Source organism: Melitaea cinxia, chromosome 13 (assembly GCF_905220565.1).
Source record: "Melitaea cinxia chromosome 13, ilMelCinx1.1, whole genome shotgun sequence".
NCBI classification, from domain to species: domain Eukaryota; kingdom Metazoa; phylum Arthropoda; class Insecta; order Lepidoptera; family Nymphalidae; genus Melitaea; species Melitaea cinxia.
Window position 1 is genome coordinate 5,692,607 of NC_059406.1, and position 15,460 is coordinate 5,708,066.

Sequence of the window (15,460 nt, forward strand, 5' to 3'; positions counted from 1 at the left end):
GACGACAAATAAACATGGCATCTCAGAGTACTAAACGCGTAACATCACGTTAAAATTGCCGTGTAATCCACTCCACTCCCAGACTTCGCTGCGCAATTTCATTAGTCGCAAAGAGCTCTATAGCCGAGCGACAAGCGTCAAGCTCTAATTCATAGTACATGACTACGTAGATATAATATATTATCCGAAATTTATGACACTTATTTGTTTTCTCGTATCGACCTATCGTTTTGTGTTCTTACTTCATTTCTTTTTTACTTCATGTATTGTTTCTCTTTGTGAGCTGTGTTTTCAATAAAATATAGAAATATTTAAAAATTTCTTTTTGTTAATAATGTAACAAACATATCAAAGTTTAGGAATATATACATTTTTTGTATAGAAGCGCACGCTTAAAACCATACTAACGTTTTATTGACAAAATGAAACAAAATAGAATTTCCATAAAAGAAAGTAATAGAATTTATCGTATATCCCGCCGTCCATACTGCTGTACGCTCGTGGTGTCGTCAATTTGCATAGAAATGTAATCAATTGAGCCTCCTCTTGTCCAAATGTCAGTGGATTTTTTACTCTGAAAAATAACACGAAAGAAAAGTTATTGCCAACATTTGTTTTTAGCAACGACGCTTCGAACGTGAATAAAACTAATCGTTTCAAGGATACGTCAGGACACTGATCAAATACATATAAACTGATTAAAGCTTATAAAATTAACATTGTACAGAGATCCGTAATATAGACGTCAATATTAGTTATTAGTGTTTGGCAGAGCCAAGGAGCTACCAAGCCGTCGTAAATCAATTAGTATTAGAACAAAATAATTTATGGTAGACTGAACGATACAGTCAGAATACGCAACAAATACAAATTGTAAATATAATTTTCTATAACAGACTAATATTGTAATACGCAAATGCTTTAATTACGTTACGTTAATAAAAATGTGAAAAGGTTATTTTTTTATGTGTGTACGTACATGTAGAAATAAAGAAATTTGTGAAAATATTTTTCAATCCAATTTGGTTTATTACTGGATAAGAATCATTTCATTGTACTCGTCCTAGTGACCCGGTTTTATCCGGATACATTTTAGAATTTGTTAAACGCCCTTCAAACTAGAACAAAGTCTGGAAAATATCCCGAAACGAACGGCAATCCTATGCAGAAAAACGGGTCTATAAGTTTCTAAAAATCAACGCATCAAAATCGCATTTAATTTCCTGTAGTAGAGCTTGCTTGACAATGATTCTGGTGTTATGTTGGTGAAAATTCCCTTAACATTGATGGTCGTAAGTTTAATTTTTGCACGGAGCAGATATTTGTATTTGTACAAATAGAGATATAACACAAGCTTGTATTTATTTTTTACATTACTTCTTTCTTCTTTTCCTCTCTTCGTTTCTCATCTAAGCGTTTGTGTGCTTACTATTTATTAAATTATTTATTAACACTTCATTGCACTATACATTAAATAATTGTACAAGAGGCGAGCTTAATGCTAAAAGCATTCTCTACCAGCCAACCTTAGGACGAACAAGAGCAGACGTTTGTAGGTGTACAAAATTGAGTATTAGTAAAATTCACATTAAGAAGAAAAAAGGGAGGCATTATAAGGTAATGTTAGTAGTGGCACTCGTTATATTATATACACGAGAAAATAATTCATATATACATATACCATACAAATATATACATACATAAACAGATACAAACATACATACATACATACATAATTATACATATATGTACATACATACAAACAAACAAACATACATACATACATACATACATACATACATACATACATAAGCTGACGACAATAATCAAAACACAATTACAGTGTTTGTTGAGTTCACCAAATTAGGTTAAATTTTAAGAAGACTATGTCTTTGCGTTAAACGTCTGTCCTGGTTGTAATTACCTGATCACCTTTGCTCTTGATAATAAAATTGTTTAGGCCAAATCGCGCCTTAGAGCGATTGCCTTAGGGTTTAGTTTAACCGTGGCTCTGTCATTTATTACTTATGATTTTGTAATACCATTTCGCTGCGTTAGCGACGCTTTTTTCTGTATGGGCTTCATCGGTGATATCGCCAGGTGGCACGGCCCCCCGCCGTCGCCGCCGCCCGCGCCGCTTAAGGGGCCTACTCAAAGCACTGCCTGCAGGGCCCTGCTTGCAGTGCCACTGCCGATCGTATTGTATGTATGCATGCAGGGCCGATATTTTAATTGTTCACCCTGTCGCAGGGCCGCAGTGTCGTTCTGCCAGCCCGACACACGATCTCCCCACTCCGTAAACTGCAATCAGGGACATGTGTAGCTCGGTCGGGCCGATTTAGACCACCATTTTGTATACGTCTGTACATTCCGACGTTTGTCTACTCTATTTGATCTGTGGTTTTTCTTACATAGTTACTGTGGAGAGGTCATTGATCTAAATTTCAAGTCTTCATAACTGGCCCAGTAGCAAGGAATCTTAAAGTAACAATTAATCTTTCTCTTGCGCTTACAGTATCTCTCATCAAAATACTTTTTTTTTTCAATTAGTGGTGTCACCATTTGCAATAAATCTTAAAAGACTGATTCAATGGAATCTTAAAGTAACAATTAATCTTTCTCTTGCGCTTACAGTATCTCTCATCAAAATACTTTTTTTTTTCAATTAGTGGTGTCACCATTTGCAATAAATCTTAAAAGACTGATTCATCTATTCTAAGATAGTTCTTATAGTCATGAGGTTCTAATTCTTTCAATAAATTGGCGTGACTCAATGTCTTACGCAGTAGTAACCATTTTTTACACTAGTGCTTCCTTTTTTTCTTTTGAACGCTACAAGTAGTCAATACAGTCAAACCCAATGCTATTTTTTGGTGTTTGAATAATGTAGGAGCCATTTATAAAAACTGACGAATTTAGACAAGGACAAAGAGAACACAAGTGAACACGACAACGTATGCCGCGTAAATGATTTGCAGTGCTTTGTGGAGCAACATCCTCTGCGGCAGTAGCTGCAAGCAGGCCCTGCAGGCAGTGCTTTGAGTAGGCCCCTTTAGCTTCGAACAGTCTCGAATTCGCTCGGCACGGTGTGGCTGTATCGCTTCTTGACGGCCGGCCGGTTGGCTTTGTTAGAATTATTGTTTTGCGCGTGCCTCGTGGTTTATTAACTACTTACTTTTTACTGCTACTTTTTTAATTGCTGTGCTTATAAATTAACTGTAAATATTTGTTGTTGTGCTTGTGACTGTAACTGCTTGTGTTTTTCTTATAATCAATTCTGTGACCGGGGTTGTCTACTCACTGTCGAAGTCTGGGGGCCTGGGGCCTCCCTTTCGGGGACCGTCAGGACACCTACTTACACTCAACGTCACACTACACCACACGACCCCTACACACTTTCCCTGGCGATCTTCGACCTCAATAGACCCTAGCTGCCCTTCGACGGTAAGTTCAATTTCATTACTATTTTCAACCCTCTTTTTTTTTGTGTATTTGATTGCTCACGCCGCATATCCCGATTGCCATTGGTATTCCGTACCCGACCCTAGGCAGTCCGCCGGGAGGTCGCTGATGGGCCCCGACCTCTGAGGCTCTGCTGGACTGGCTAGGGCCGTAACATTTTGGTAGCAGAGCGTGGTTACCACGCCTTGAGCTGCGTGAGTTTAACTGATAGGGGTTATATTTGTTTAGTGTATTTATATTTTTAGTAGCTTCGGGTAGGTTTAGCCTGTGTGACACATCCCTGTTTATATTTTTTTTACTGTTTATATATTTTTTACTGTTATTACTGTAATTATTGCTGTGATTTGTATCTGTATTTTTTATTGCTGTATTGGTTGCTGGAATTTATATCACTGTATTTGTTTATTATATCTATGATGCCGTCACACAGGCAACCCAAGGCACCTGCACTGATCATTCAGGAGCAGCTGCGCTGGGCGTCGCATGCCCACACTCTGATAGGGCGCGCCGACCGAGTGCATAATTTGGCGCAGCGGGCGGATCAGGTTAGGGATCGGCTAGCCGTGGTCGAGGACGCATACTCGGAGCTTCTTTCTTCGGACGTGGAAAGCGGAGTCAAGGACTCCGCAACTCAGGATTACGAACAGTTCGTCAACCTCACGGACGAGTTGATTGAGGCAAGGGGCAGGCTGGCGCGTGAGGCTCGTGAGAGCCGGATGGAGGGGCTGGCGATGTTGGAGTCTCCGCGGCGGAAGCCAGCTCAAGCGGAGCTGTTAGGTAGGTTGCCCACCCTAGACTTGCCCAAGTTCTCGGGTACTCTTGGGGAATGGCTGGCCTTCATAGGCCTTTTTGATAGCCTAGTCCACGCCCGAGGGGACTTGTCCCTCGCTCAAAAAATGGCGTACCTACTCTCTTCCCTTGAAGGGGAGGCCCTTGCGGTCGTTGGTCACTTGAGGTTGGCCGACGACTCCTACTTGATCGCAAGAGACCTCCTCGAGAGGAGGTACGCAAATACCCGGCTACTGGCGGACGAATATGCTCGACAACTCCTCAACCTCCCGCTACTTAAGGACAAGGCGAGACTACGTCAGGACATTATCAACCCTGTCGTGGTCGCGTGTAACTCTCTAAGGCGTCTGGAGCTTCCGGTCGACGAAGGGGCCGGGGGATCGTTTTTGTTGCTCCACCTGGTACTGTCCCGCCTACCCCTCGATCTGCGGATCCACTTTGAGGAGAGGTATGGCGGGGACGGAGCCGACCACATTCCGTCCTTTAAAGATCTGCTGCTCTTCCTCGAGCAACAGTGCAGGCAGGTCACAAACGCGGCGGGCGCCGCCGACACCTCCAGGGCACCTGGAAGGCGGAACCCGCCGGGGAGGTCACCGCCGACTCCGCGGAAGCCTACTGGAGCTTCTTCCGGAGGCCGCCGCCCTCTCCCTACGTATACCGGCCTAGTGGCCAGGGAGGCTCCTCCGTGCAACTACTGCCGCGGGTCGGAGCACCGATCCGTGGCTTGCCCGAAGCTGTGGGCTAAGCCCGCAAAGGCGAGGCGGACCATAGCTCGGGAACGCCGCTGGTGCTTTTCCTGTTTGGAGCGGCACCTTCAGAGAGAATGTCCGCACCAGCAGCCCTGTCCGCACTGCTCGGGTCCCCACCATGAGGTCTTATGCCTGGGCCCGATCAGCGCTCCCCCTCGCGTCCCTGCCGACCGCGCCTCCGCCACGGGCGGGGGCGCTCGTCAGCACCTTCCGGCGCATGACGCTCCTCGCTCGCCCACCAACTACAGCCCCCCAGGCCCGAACAAGGGACATTCCCCTGATCAGTTGGGGGGTCACCCTTCCAGGGGCGGGGGGTCTGCACCCCCCCTCAGCTTGTTGAGAGAGAGTTTGCAGCCACTCAGCGGTCGTCAAGACCGCTGTCTCCCCCCTTAGCTGAGTGGCCACGACTGGAGCGCCACCCTCCCCCCCTTGGTCGGGGTCAGCGGCCTTACCAGGTCCCTAGGACTTCTTACCTGTCCCGGTCCGCGAGGCCGGGGCCCACCGAGTTCCGGGCCTATCCGCTCAGTGCTACCTCGCCGCCGGTAGTCGAGCTGCCGCCTGACTGCCGCTACGAGGACCCCCGGCGCGAGGACTGGCACGATGGAGGCAGCTCCGACTAGGTAGCTGCCGCCCTAGCTCCCACCACGGCCACCTCCACTGAGCCTTTAAGCCGTCAACAGTCCGTCTGTCAAACTGTCCTTTTGCCGACGGCCTCAGTGCAGGTGTACAACCCGAGGGGCGACTGTCTAACAGTTCGCGCCTTATTGGACTCGGGTTCACAACGTTGTGTTGCCTCTACTTGGTTGGTGGGAAGACTAGGGCTCCCCTGGAGCTCTGAATCACGTCGAATGGTAGGCATCGGAGGCGTGGAGCCTCCTGCTCCTAGGGGAAGAGCTGAATTAGTATTTGGTCCTGCTAGCGATCCTCTTCGCATACTAGTTAGGGTAAATGTCCTCGATGACATAGTAGGTTCTCTCCCTACCGTCCCCTTGAATGACAGCGCTGTTCGTTGTGCGGCGGGATTGAAACCGGCAGACCTGCAGTGGTACCAACCGGGCCCTATCGATTTGTTGCTGGGTGCTGACGCGCTGGGACTTATTGCGTTGGGCGAGATACGAGCCCTACAGCCCGATGGACTGTCGGCCCTGTCCACTGTATTTGGGTACACTTTCTTTGGCCCGGTTCTATGGTCTCCACCTTCTCAAACTGCCGATGCGCTCTCTCTTGTAGGCGTGTCCCTCTCGGACGTAGTCCAGCGGTTCTGGGAAATCGAGGAGCCGCCACACGCGGCTCGAGCCAACCCTCTTGACCATGAGTGCGAGTTGTTCTATCAGAACAATACCGGCCGTCGTGTCGACGGTCGCTTTGTCACTCGCCTACCTTTTCTCAACCCACGGCCCTCTTTGGGCCAATCTCGTACCCTGGCCGAAAAGAGGCTTCTGTCCATGGAGCGCCGCATGCGGCGCGACCCAGCCTTTCGCGACAAATATGTCGCCTTCATGCGCGAATACCAAGAGCTGGGTCACATGTCCCCTTCCAACTTCGATTGGCGCTCACAGGAGCACTACTTCCTCCCTCACCATGCGGTCTTGCGGACCCCGGAGAGCAAAATTCGCGTGGTATTCGACGGCTCCGCCGCCACGTCCAATGGCGTGTCCCTGAACTAATGTCTCCACTCTGGCCCTAAACTGATAAAGGACATATCCGACATCTTGACCCACTTCCGTCGGCACCAGGTGGTCTTTGTAGCCGACATTCGAATGATGTTCCGCCAATCTGTGGTCCATCGCGATGACCGTCGATACCAGCTCATTTTGTGGCGCGAGAATCCCAGCGACCCGATACGGGTGTTTGAGCTGAACACTACCACTTATGGACTCCGGTCCAGCCCGTATATCGCCATGCGAACCCTACTTGAGCTCGCCGAGAGGGAGCGTCTACACTACGCTCGGGGGGCTTCTATCCTGGAAACTTCTGTCTACATGGACGACATCTGCACTGGAGCCTCATCTGTCGAGGAAGCTCTCGTATTGCGGGACGAATTGATTGCCATCCTGAAGTCCGGCGGTTATGAGTTACGCAAATGGCTATCGAATTCCCCTCATCTTTTGAAAGATCTACCGGGAGAGGATCAACAGGATCCTCATCTTTTTGAGCACCCCGACAATCCTAATTTGCTGACTGTGCTGGGTATCCAGTACCAGCCTGTCCAAGATTCCTTCACGTATCGAGTTGAACTCGATCCCTCTCCTAAAACATGGACCAAGCGTTCCGTACTGTCCACAGTAGCTCGCACCTTCGATCCAAATGGATGGATCACTCCGGTCATTTTCTTGGCCAAATGCTTTCTTCAAAAGCTCTGGCTAGCCGGGCTGGGCTGGGACGAGCCTCTTAATGGTGCTCTCTTGCGAGAGTGGCTCTCTATTGTGTCCTCCCTCCCGGACATCAACCGAGTCTCAATGCCAAGGTGCTTCCTTCCTCCAGGGAGATGCCGGGCTACCCTGCACGGATTCTGCGACGCCTCTGAGAAGGGCTATGCAGCTGTGGTGTACTTGCGGACTGTAAGCTCGTCTGGCCAGACCGCGGTCCATCTCGTACTTGCCAAGAGCAAGGTTGCTCCCATAAGGTCCCGCCTGACGATCCCCAAATTGGAGCTGTCCGGAGCCGCTCTTCTCACGCGACTTCTCAACCACGTCCACTCGTCTCTGAACTCCGTAATCGACATTACGGACGTCTATGCTTGGTCGGACAGTGAGATCGTACTTTGTTGGCTCAGAGCTTCCCCTCACAACCTGGAAGTTTTTGTCGCGAATCGCGTGTCGCAAATCCAGAACTCAGAGACGTCTCTAAACTGGAGACATGTACCGGGGGAATTAAACCCGGCAGACTGCGCTTCTCGCGGCTGCGAAGCCCCCTCTTTGATCGACCACCCGCTGTGGTGGGAACCCAATTGGTTGACTGAGTCTCCTTCAGTCTGGCCCCAAAATAAATTATCTGAACCACTTGAATTGCCTGGCCTACGAGCTCGAGTAGGAGTGGCCAAGGATAAGCCCACTCAGGATTTCTCCCTGCTAGAGCGCTACAGCTCCCTCGATAAACTTTTAGGAGTGACTGCTTGGATGCGTCGATTCGTCCGCAATTCGAGAGACCCATCCACCCGAATCTCTGATTCGGTTTTGTCCCCTGGCGAGCGTCACGAAGCCTTAATGTATTGGACCCGTCTGGTTCAATCCGAGCACTTTGAGCCCGTTATTGAAACTCTAAGGCGGGGCTCCGTTGTCAAGGGCGCCTTGGGCCGTCTGAACCCCTTTCTGGACGACGCCGGGATGTTGCGCGTGGGTGGACGTCTGAGAAATTCCCAATTGCCCTACGGGGCTCGACATCCGTTATTGCTCCCTAAAGATGGCCCTTTTGTTCGGTTGTTGGTCACTTACCATCACCTTAAGAATGCTCACGCTGGCTGCAATGCCCTTTCAGCCATTTTGCAGCGGGAGTTTTGGATTTTGGCAGGCCGACGCACCATCCGGAGCGTCATCTTTAAATGTATCCCGTGCTACAAACTGAAGGCCGCCATTTCTCACCCTATGATGGGCGACTTGCCAGCCGATCGCGTCACTGCCATCCGACCATTCGCTGGAGTCGGAACTGATTTTGCTGGCCCTTTCCTAGTCAAGTCGTCCCACCTTCGTAACGCGCGATCACATAAAGCCTACCTGTGCGTGTTCGTATGCCTCTCCACTAAGGCCGTTCATCTGGAACTTGTAAGTGCCCTCAGCACTGAGGCCTTTGTGGCCACACTAAGCCGCTTTGTGTCTCGCCGTGGGGTCCCTGACCTGATCCGATCCGACTGCGGAACCAATTATAAGGGCACGGATAGATATCTGAACGAAGTTGTGGACTTCCTGTCTAGCAACAAGACTTATTTAGGTACTGAGATGTCAAAGCGGGGCATCCAGTGGAAGTTCGACCCTCCTGCCTGCCCGCACTGGGGCGGTATTTTTGAGGCGGTAGTTAAAGTTGCAAAAACGCATCTCCGTCGCGTTATTGGCGAAACTATTCTGACTTTTGAGGAGCTTGCTACTGTATTCTGCAAGATTGAGGCGGTACTCAACTCTCGGCCCCTTGGCCCCCTATCGTCCGATCCAAATGATTTGGAGGTCCTAACCCCTGGTCACTTCCTGATTGGCCAGCCACTTAACGCCCTGCCTGAATACCCGTTTAAGGACGTAAAGTCCTCGCGTCTTAGTAGATTTGACCTGCTGCAACAGATGACCCAGAGTTTTTGGCATCGATGGTCCCTGGAGTACCTACATCTTTTGCAGCAGCGCGTTAAGTGGTCTGACAAGACGGACCCCCCTCAGGTTGGAGATCTCGTGTTGGTCAAAGAACCCAACGCTCTGCCATTGTACTGGCGCCGCGGTCGCATCGTTAAGCTATCATATGGATCGGATGGCGTGCCCAGGGTTGCCGAGGTCTTGGTCGGAGATTCGGTCTTGCAACGCGCCGTCGCGACTCTGTCTCGTTTACCAATTTGCTCGCGGACATAATGCCATTCTGTCCGGGACGGGGGATTGTTTAGGCCAAATCGCGCCTTAGAGCGATTGCCTTAGGGTTTAGTTTAACCGTGGCTCTGTCATTTATTACTTATGATTTTGTAATACCATTTCGCTGCGTTAGCGACGCTTTTTTCTGTATGGGCTTCATCGGTGATATCGCCAGGTGGCACGGCCCCCCGCCGTCGCCGCCGCCCGCGCCGCTTAGCTTCGAACAGTCTCGAATTCGCTCGGCACGGTGTGGCTGTATCGCTTCTTGACGGCCGGCCGGTTGGCTTTGTTAGAATTATTGTTTTGCGCGTGCCTCGTGGTTTATTAACTACTTACTTTTTACTGCTACTTTTTTAATTGCTGTGCTTATAAATTAACTGTAAATATTTGTTGTTGTGCTTGTGACTGTAACTGCTTGTGTTTTTCTTATAATCAATTCTGTGACCGGGGTTGTCTACTCACTGTCGAAGTCTGGGGGCCTGGGGCCTCCCTTTCGGGGACCGTCAGGACACCTACTTACACTCAACGTCACACTACACCACACGACCTACACACTTTCCCTGGCGATCTTCGACCTCAATAGACCCTAGCTGCCCTTCGACGGTAAGTTCAATTTCATTACTATTTTCAACCCTCTTTTTTTTTGTGTATTTGATTGCTCACGCCGCATATCCCGATTGCCATTGGTATTCCGTACCCGACCCTAGGCAGTCCGCCGGGAGGTCGCTGATGGGCCCCGACCTCTGAGGCTCTGCTGGACTGGCTAGGGCCGTAACAAAAATTTTTACTCTCATCCCCTTTTCTAAGAACTTTCATACAAACTTGTGATAGTTTTAGACCCCGTTAATCCAGCCCTATCGAAAAATCTTAGCGGACGTCTACTAACTATTAACTACCTTCCTGTCTCATTTTCATGCATCCAGAGGTTTTTGGAATTTCGTGATGAGTGAATGACTCAACAATTTTACACATTTAGATATTTTTATACACATAATCGAAAAAAATGGTAATAAAAAGGCTGTTTTAGTATATCTACAAATTCTCAGATCTTATAATAAATGTTATTTTAAAATGCAATAAATAAATCCTTATTATAATATTTAAACAGACAGACTGGTTTTTTAAACACGAAATTTTCAGCGTAAATTTATTACGTCAGCCTAAAGAGATTTTATAGCCCATACTCAGTTTGAATTACAAACATGCCATTTGAATGCAATGAAGTGTCTGAAGTTGAAAGCCAATTCTACGGTTCTAACCGAATGCAAATTGGCATCGCCGACAGCTATAGTTTTTTTTTAATTTCTTTATTTTTTATGAATTATATGAACAAAGGAATATGAAGTATAAAATCCTGCTTAAGACCCTGTATTTTAAGCACATGGTATAGCGAAACAGTTGCGTATAGTATATACATATGTGTCTTATCACTCACGTATTAGAACAACTTTCAAGAAAAGACCTTGACCATGTGAATTCGATTACACAAAAACAAAGATGATTGTACCTTCAACAACCGATGATATTAGGAAATACTGGTATATACCACCATCCACAGCATCTAATGCATCTGAAAATGTTAAAAAAGATAAAATAGTTACAAGACAATTTCGAACCTGTCGAGGCAGAAACAAAAATCAATGTCAGTTCTGTCTACTTTCGAGGCAAAGTTGGATGTATGTTATCATATGAAATCAGTACGAAAAATTACCAATATTTTATTCGTGCCTATCGTGGGGGGGGGGGGTTGCAATAGTCACCGCGCTTAGAATCGCGTGTTGATGACTGCAGTGACTGTTATAATACTCAGTTGATGCCGCTGCCCGTCCTCTGGAATTTTCGTTCAGTCGCCTCTTACGATCTCATCAAAAAGAATGGGAGTGATGCTAAATTCTAATGCCTGACACCAACAGCTTCTGGATACCACACAGCTCAAAATCTATAAGCTGTAGTGGCAAGAGATATAGACCATATTGCAAGAAGAACAGATAATCGCTGGGAAGAAAGGTTCTCGAATGGAAACCATGTCTCACAAGGAGCACAGGTCATCCTCTAACCAGGTGGACTGACGATTTTAAGAAGACAGTGCGAAGCCAGCGGAATCAGAAGGCGTAGGATCTGATGGAGTGGAAGCCATTAGGGGAGGCCTGGATGGAAGGAGGATGGAGATGGAATCATATTAAAAAGGATAAAAAGTAGACGTGTAGTTTAGCAGTAACAAGTATGTACTTTAAGGCATTTCTTCTTTTTGTAATAATAACAAATAAAAAGTTTTTAATTTTGTGTACATTAGAAAATCTAGTTAAGGAAACGATCCATCTGTCAAATGAGTTACCTTTTGCACGCATCCTGACTGATGGTCGGCTTGCTCATAAATATATTATGCAAAAATGTGATAAAATATTAAACGATTTATGTGATCCGCACAAGGGGCGTCTAAATTTGCATAATCACCGTTCGCACAAGTCCCATTGGTATAAAATGCGTAATATCACAACATTGTGAAAACAACAGCTGAGCGGCGGCCGTTAAGTCTTTTGTTATCGTCTCGTAAAATACTTTAATAAAGCGTAACCGAAAAAATCGTGTTATATGTATACTCTCTGTTTACTGGATTATTATCTGCTGAGTAATACAGCCATGTTAAACAAGAGCCCAGGAAAACTTAAGGGACGCCAGGATTTTCGTGTGCGGATTAATTTTATTTTTCTTATGAATCTGCCAATAGTGGGAACTCAACCTTTAACTTTTTTTTTTATTTTATGTCACTAGGTCGGCAAACAAGCGTACGGCTCACCTGATGGTAAGCGATTACCGTAGCTTATAGACGCCTGCAACACCAGAAGCATCGCAAGCGCGTTGCCGACCCAATCCCCAATCCCCCCAGGAGCTCTGGTCACCTTACTCACCAACAGGAACACAATACTGCTTGAAAACAGTATTATTTAGCTGTGATCTTCTGTAAGGTCGAGGTACTACCCCAGTCGGGCTGCTCCATATTTTGAGCAGGAAATTCCTGCTGTGCCCTACCTCAGTTAAAAACTGTCAGAGGTCACAAAAATATTTTGTATAAATAATGCTTTATTGGTTTACTCTACATTTCAAAGACAGCACCCACTCTACTGAATTTGAAGCTGTAGACAAAAGAAGGAAATGATTGGGGCTGATTATTTTTGTGTATTGATTGCCATCTTTCGCTTCATGGCTAAATTGAATTATCTTAATCTTTAATTAAACTGAACCTTTTCTATGTCCTTAAATATTACGTTTCTAATTTCGATAATGGTGTAACGTTAACTTTTATTTTTATTTATTTACTAGCTGTACCCACGCGTCGCTACGCTTTTTTTTTGGTCGTACCAAACTCAGAAACCTTTGTGGGCTCTTGCGCAACATTTTGCTGAAGATTATGATCATGACTAATAATATAAATAAAAATAACGTCAGTAAATAAGAGGAATTGATTAAGTCGTGGATTAAGCTCTGACCCTTTTCTATCGTCGAGAAAGCGGCCTACGGCCATGAGTGGTGAGTACTGACTTAATCATCAAAAACCAATTTTAAAATTATTGAAAAAACAAAAGAAGTAGGGTAAGTCGCACATGTAATATCCACTTCGTATTATTTATTAGAATTGGTTCTCTTCATGATAAACCACCCGCCATTACTATCGATCACTGTAATAAACACATTTGTACATCTTCATTTTGCAGGGTTTGTGGTGATCGAATGAATTTATTATGACGGATAAAATAAACGGCGCGACAGTAGATAAGTTTGCACGAGGATGATGATGAAAAATAATCGTTTTCTTTTTTATTGTATACATACGTGACGTTATTTTTAAGCAAAATTAATTAAGTGATCAACTGACGTCATTGCTGAATTATAAAAGCTATAAACATAAAATTTGACCGGTATTTTTCTTACTACGTAACCATCCCACTGCTGGGTAAAGTTCTCTTCTCCCTGTAGGAGCTTAATCCAACACGCTGCTCCATTTCGAGTTAACAATTTCCCTTCCATAAGTAATAGCTGTTGTATCTCTATGATAACAAACACGAACGATAAGTTGAGGAAACCCATAGGGACCCAAACGGGAAATAAATACAAATATCGACCCACAGCCAAAACCTTCGACTCACAACCGCCACCGTTAAGGCGAACATTGCTTCACTGCAACAGAACGGATGTCAGCGGTTGCAACGTATACCTCTGATAAACAAATTAAGTTTAGAAATATGTACTATATAGTGAAATATGAAAGGCGATCTGGTATTTTTTATAATACTTGTTTATAACTCTCATAGAGTTCATTACTTTTATACTTAGACATAAGTAAATAAACGGATAGTGACAGAAAATTCGTATATATTTTTTTATTTTACTTAAATAAAATAAAATAAAAAATAAAAATAAAATAACGTCTAATTATAACTAAAATATTAACAAGATTCAACTTTTTTGATTATACCAATCTCACGAAGATTAAATGAAGACAAATATTTGTTCTCGTAATTTTTCATTCTTCTCGTGTATACCAGAACTCTTATTCTCGTAAGTTCTCCCATTTTCATACCCATTACAGCCATATAATTTTTATTTTAATAAATAGTAAGAAGACATTACACTATGGGGAGTGGATTGAAGCATGAAAGATTGTATTAATGATATTGTTTTGGGCTTTTAGAAAAACAAATTTTGGTAGTTTTTAAAAAGTCATTAACGTTAATAAATACTGCAAGATATCAAACAATTTTGTCTTAAACATTGCATTATTTATATCATCATTAGTTATAAATCTTGATTAACATACAGTATACGTTTCTTTTTCATAAAAAGCTAGCTTTTGAAAGGGTACATTTAACTTTTGTAGATATCTTGTTGTTCGTGATATCGTATCTGCATTAATTATGAAGAGGTACAAATGCTTTTTTACAAATACACATACTTCAAATATGTACAGTGATTTTTTATGTTTAAGCTTGCCTGTCTTATCAACAAATATCCATATTAATAAACTCAGCTTTTAAAACAAGCGCATTTATGATGATTTTAAATTGAATAAAATAAATTGACACAAATGCAGAGCGAGTGTATTAATAATAATTAATATTGTTAAGCTCAGGTGCGAAGTTAATTATTTTACATAAATTTGCTTTATAATATTCTATTTTTACTGCACTATTTACGATAGTCTACCGCAACGTTAAAACTCCCTATCGTCATTTACACAACTGACACTAGCTAATTATTAAAGATTGATGGAGACGCATAAAAGCTTTTACACTGCTATTTCAGGTAAAAAGCATAAAATTATGTTTGATTGTTATATAATAAAGACCGATTACAAGAAAAAGAACGGACTACATACAACTATTTCTACGTGTATATATAAAGAGAAATAATGCTCAAAAAGTATTAAACAAATGAATTACTATGTACTTTGAGACAAACATATATTTTTACTACTTTTGTTATTTCCAGTATAGATAGTACTATAATAGAAGATACACAAATCAGTTGAGCGCGGGAAATGTTAGCAGTTCCAAGGGGAAAATATATTTGAAATAAATGTGAATAAATAGGACTTACGAGATTAAAAGCGGGCTTGTTGATATATGGTAGACTTCGTCGCGTCCTTTGGGACACGGTCAGAAGTAGCCAGTCGGCAAATAAAAGTAAATTATAACGTGAACGAAATTTAAAGAGTTTCATGTTACAATGAAAATTTACGTTCTCGCAAATTAACGACACGTGCACTAATTAAAATTTTAAATTCATAAAACGTCGTATTAAAGTGTTACAAATGAAATGAAAACAAAACACGTAGCAAGTGTCTACACTACGTCCTCGACGCGTTGATTGACGAGTAGTAAATGTTTGTATTACATTATATTATGTCAGACGTTATGT

The 15,460-nt window shown here is 44.2% G+C and overlaps 1 long non-coding RNA gene across 1 annotated transcript; it reads right to left on the reverse strand.

Moving 5' to 3' along the window:
- Positions 1–310: 310 nt before the first annotated feature.
- On the reverse strand, positions 311–15,415 carry LOC123659148. Its single transcript, XR_006743988.1, has 2 exons — positions 15,140–15,415; positions 311–574 (listed from the first exon to the last, which is right to left on the reverse strand). It is a non-coding gene; the product is annotated as an uncharacterized LOC123659148 (long non-coding RNA).
- Positions 15,416–15,460: the final 45 nt, after the last annotated feature.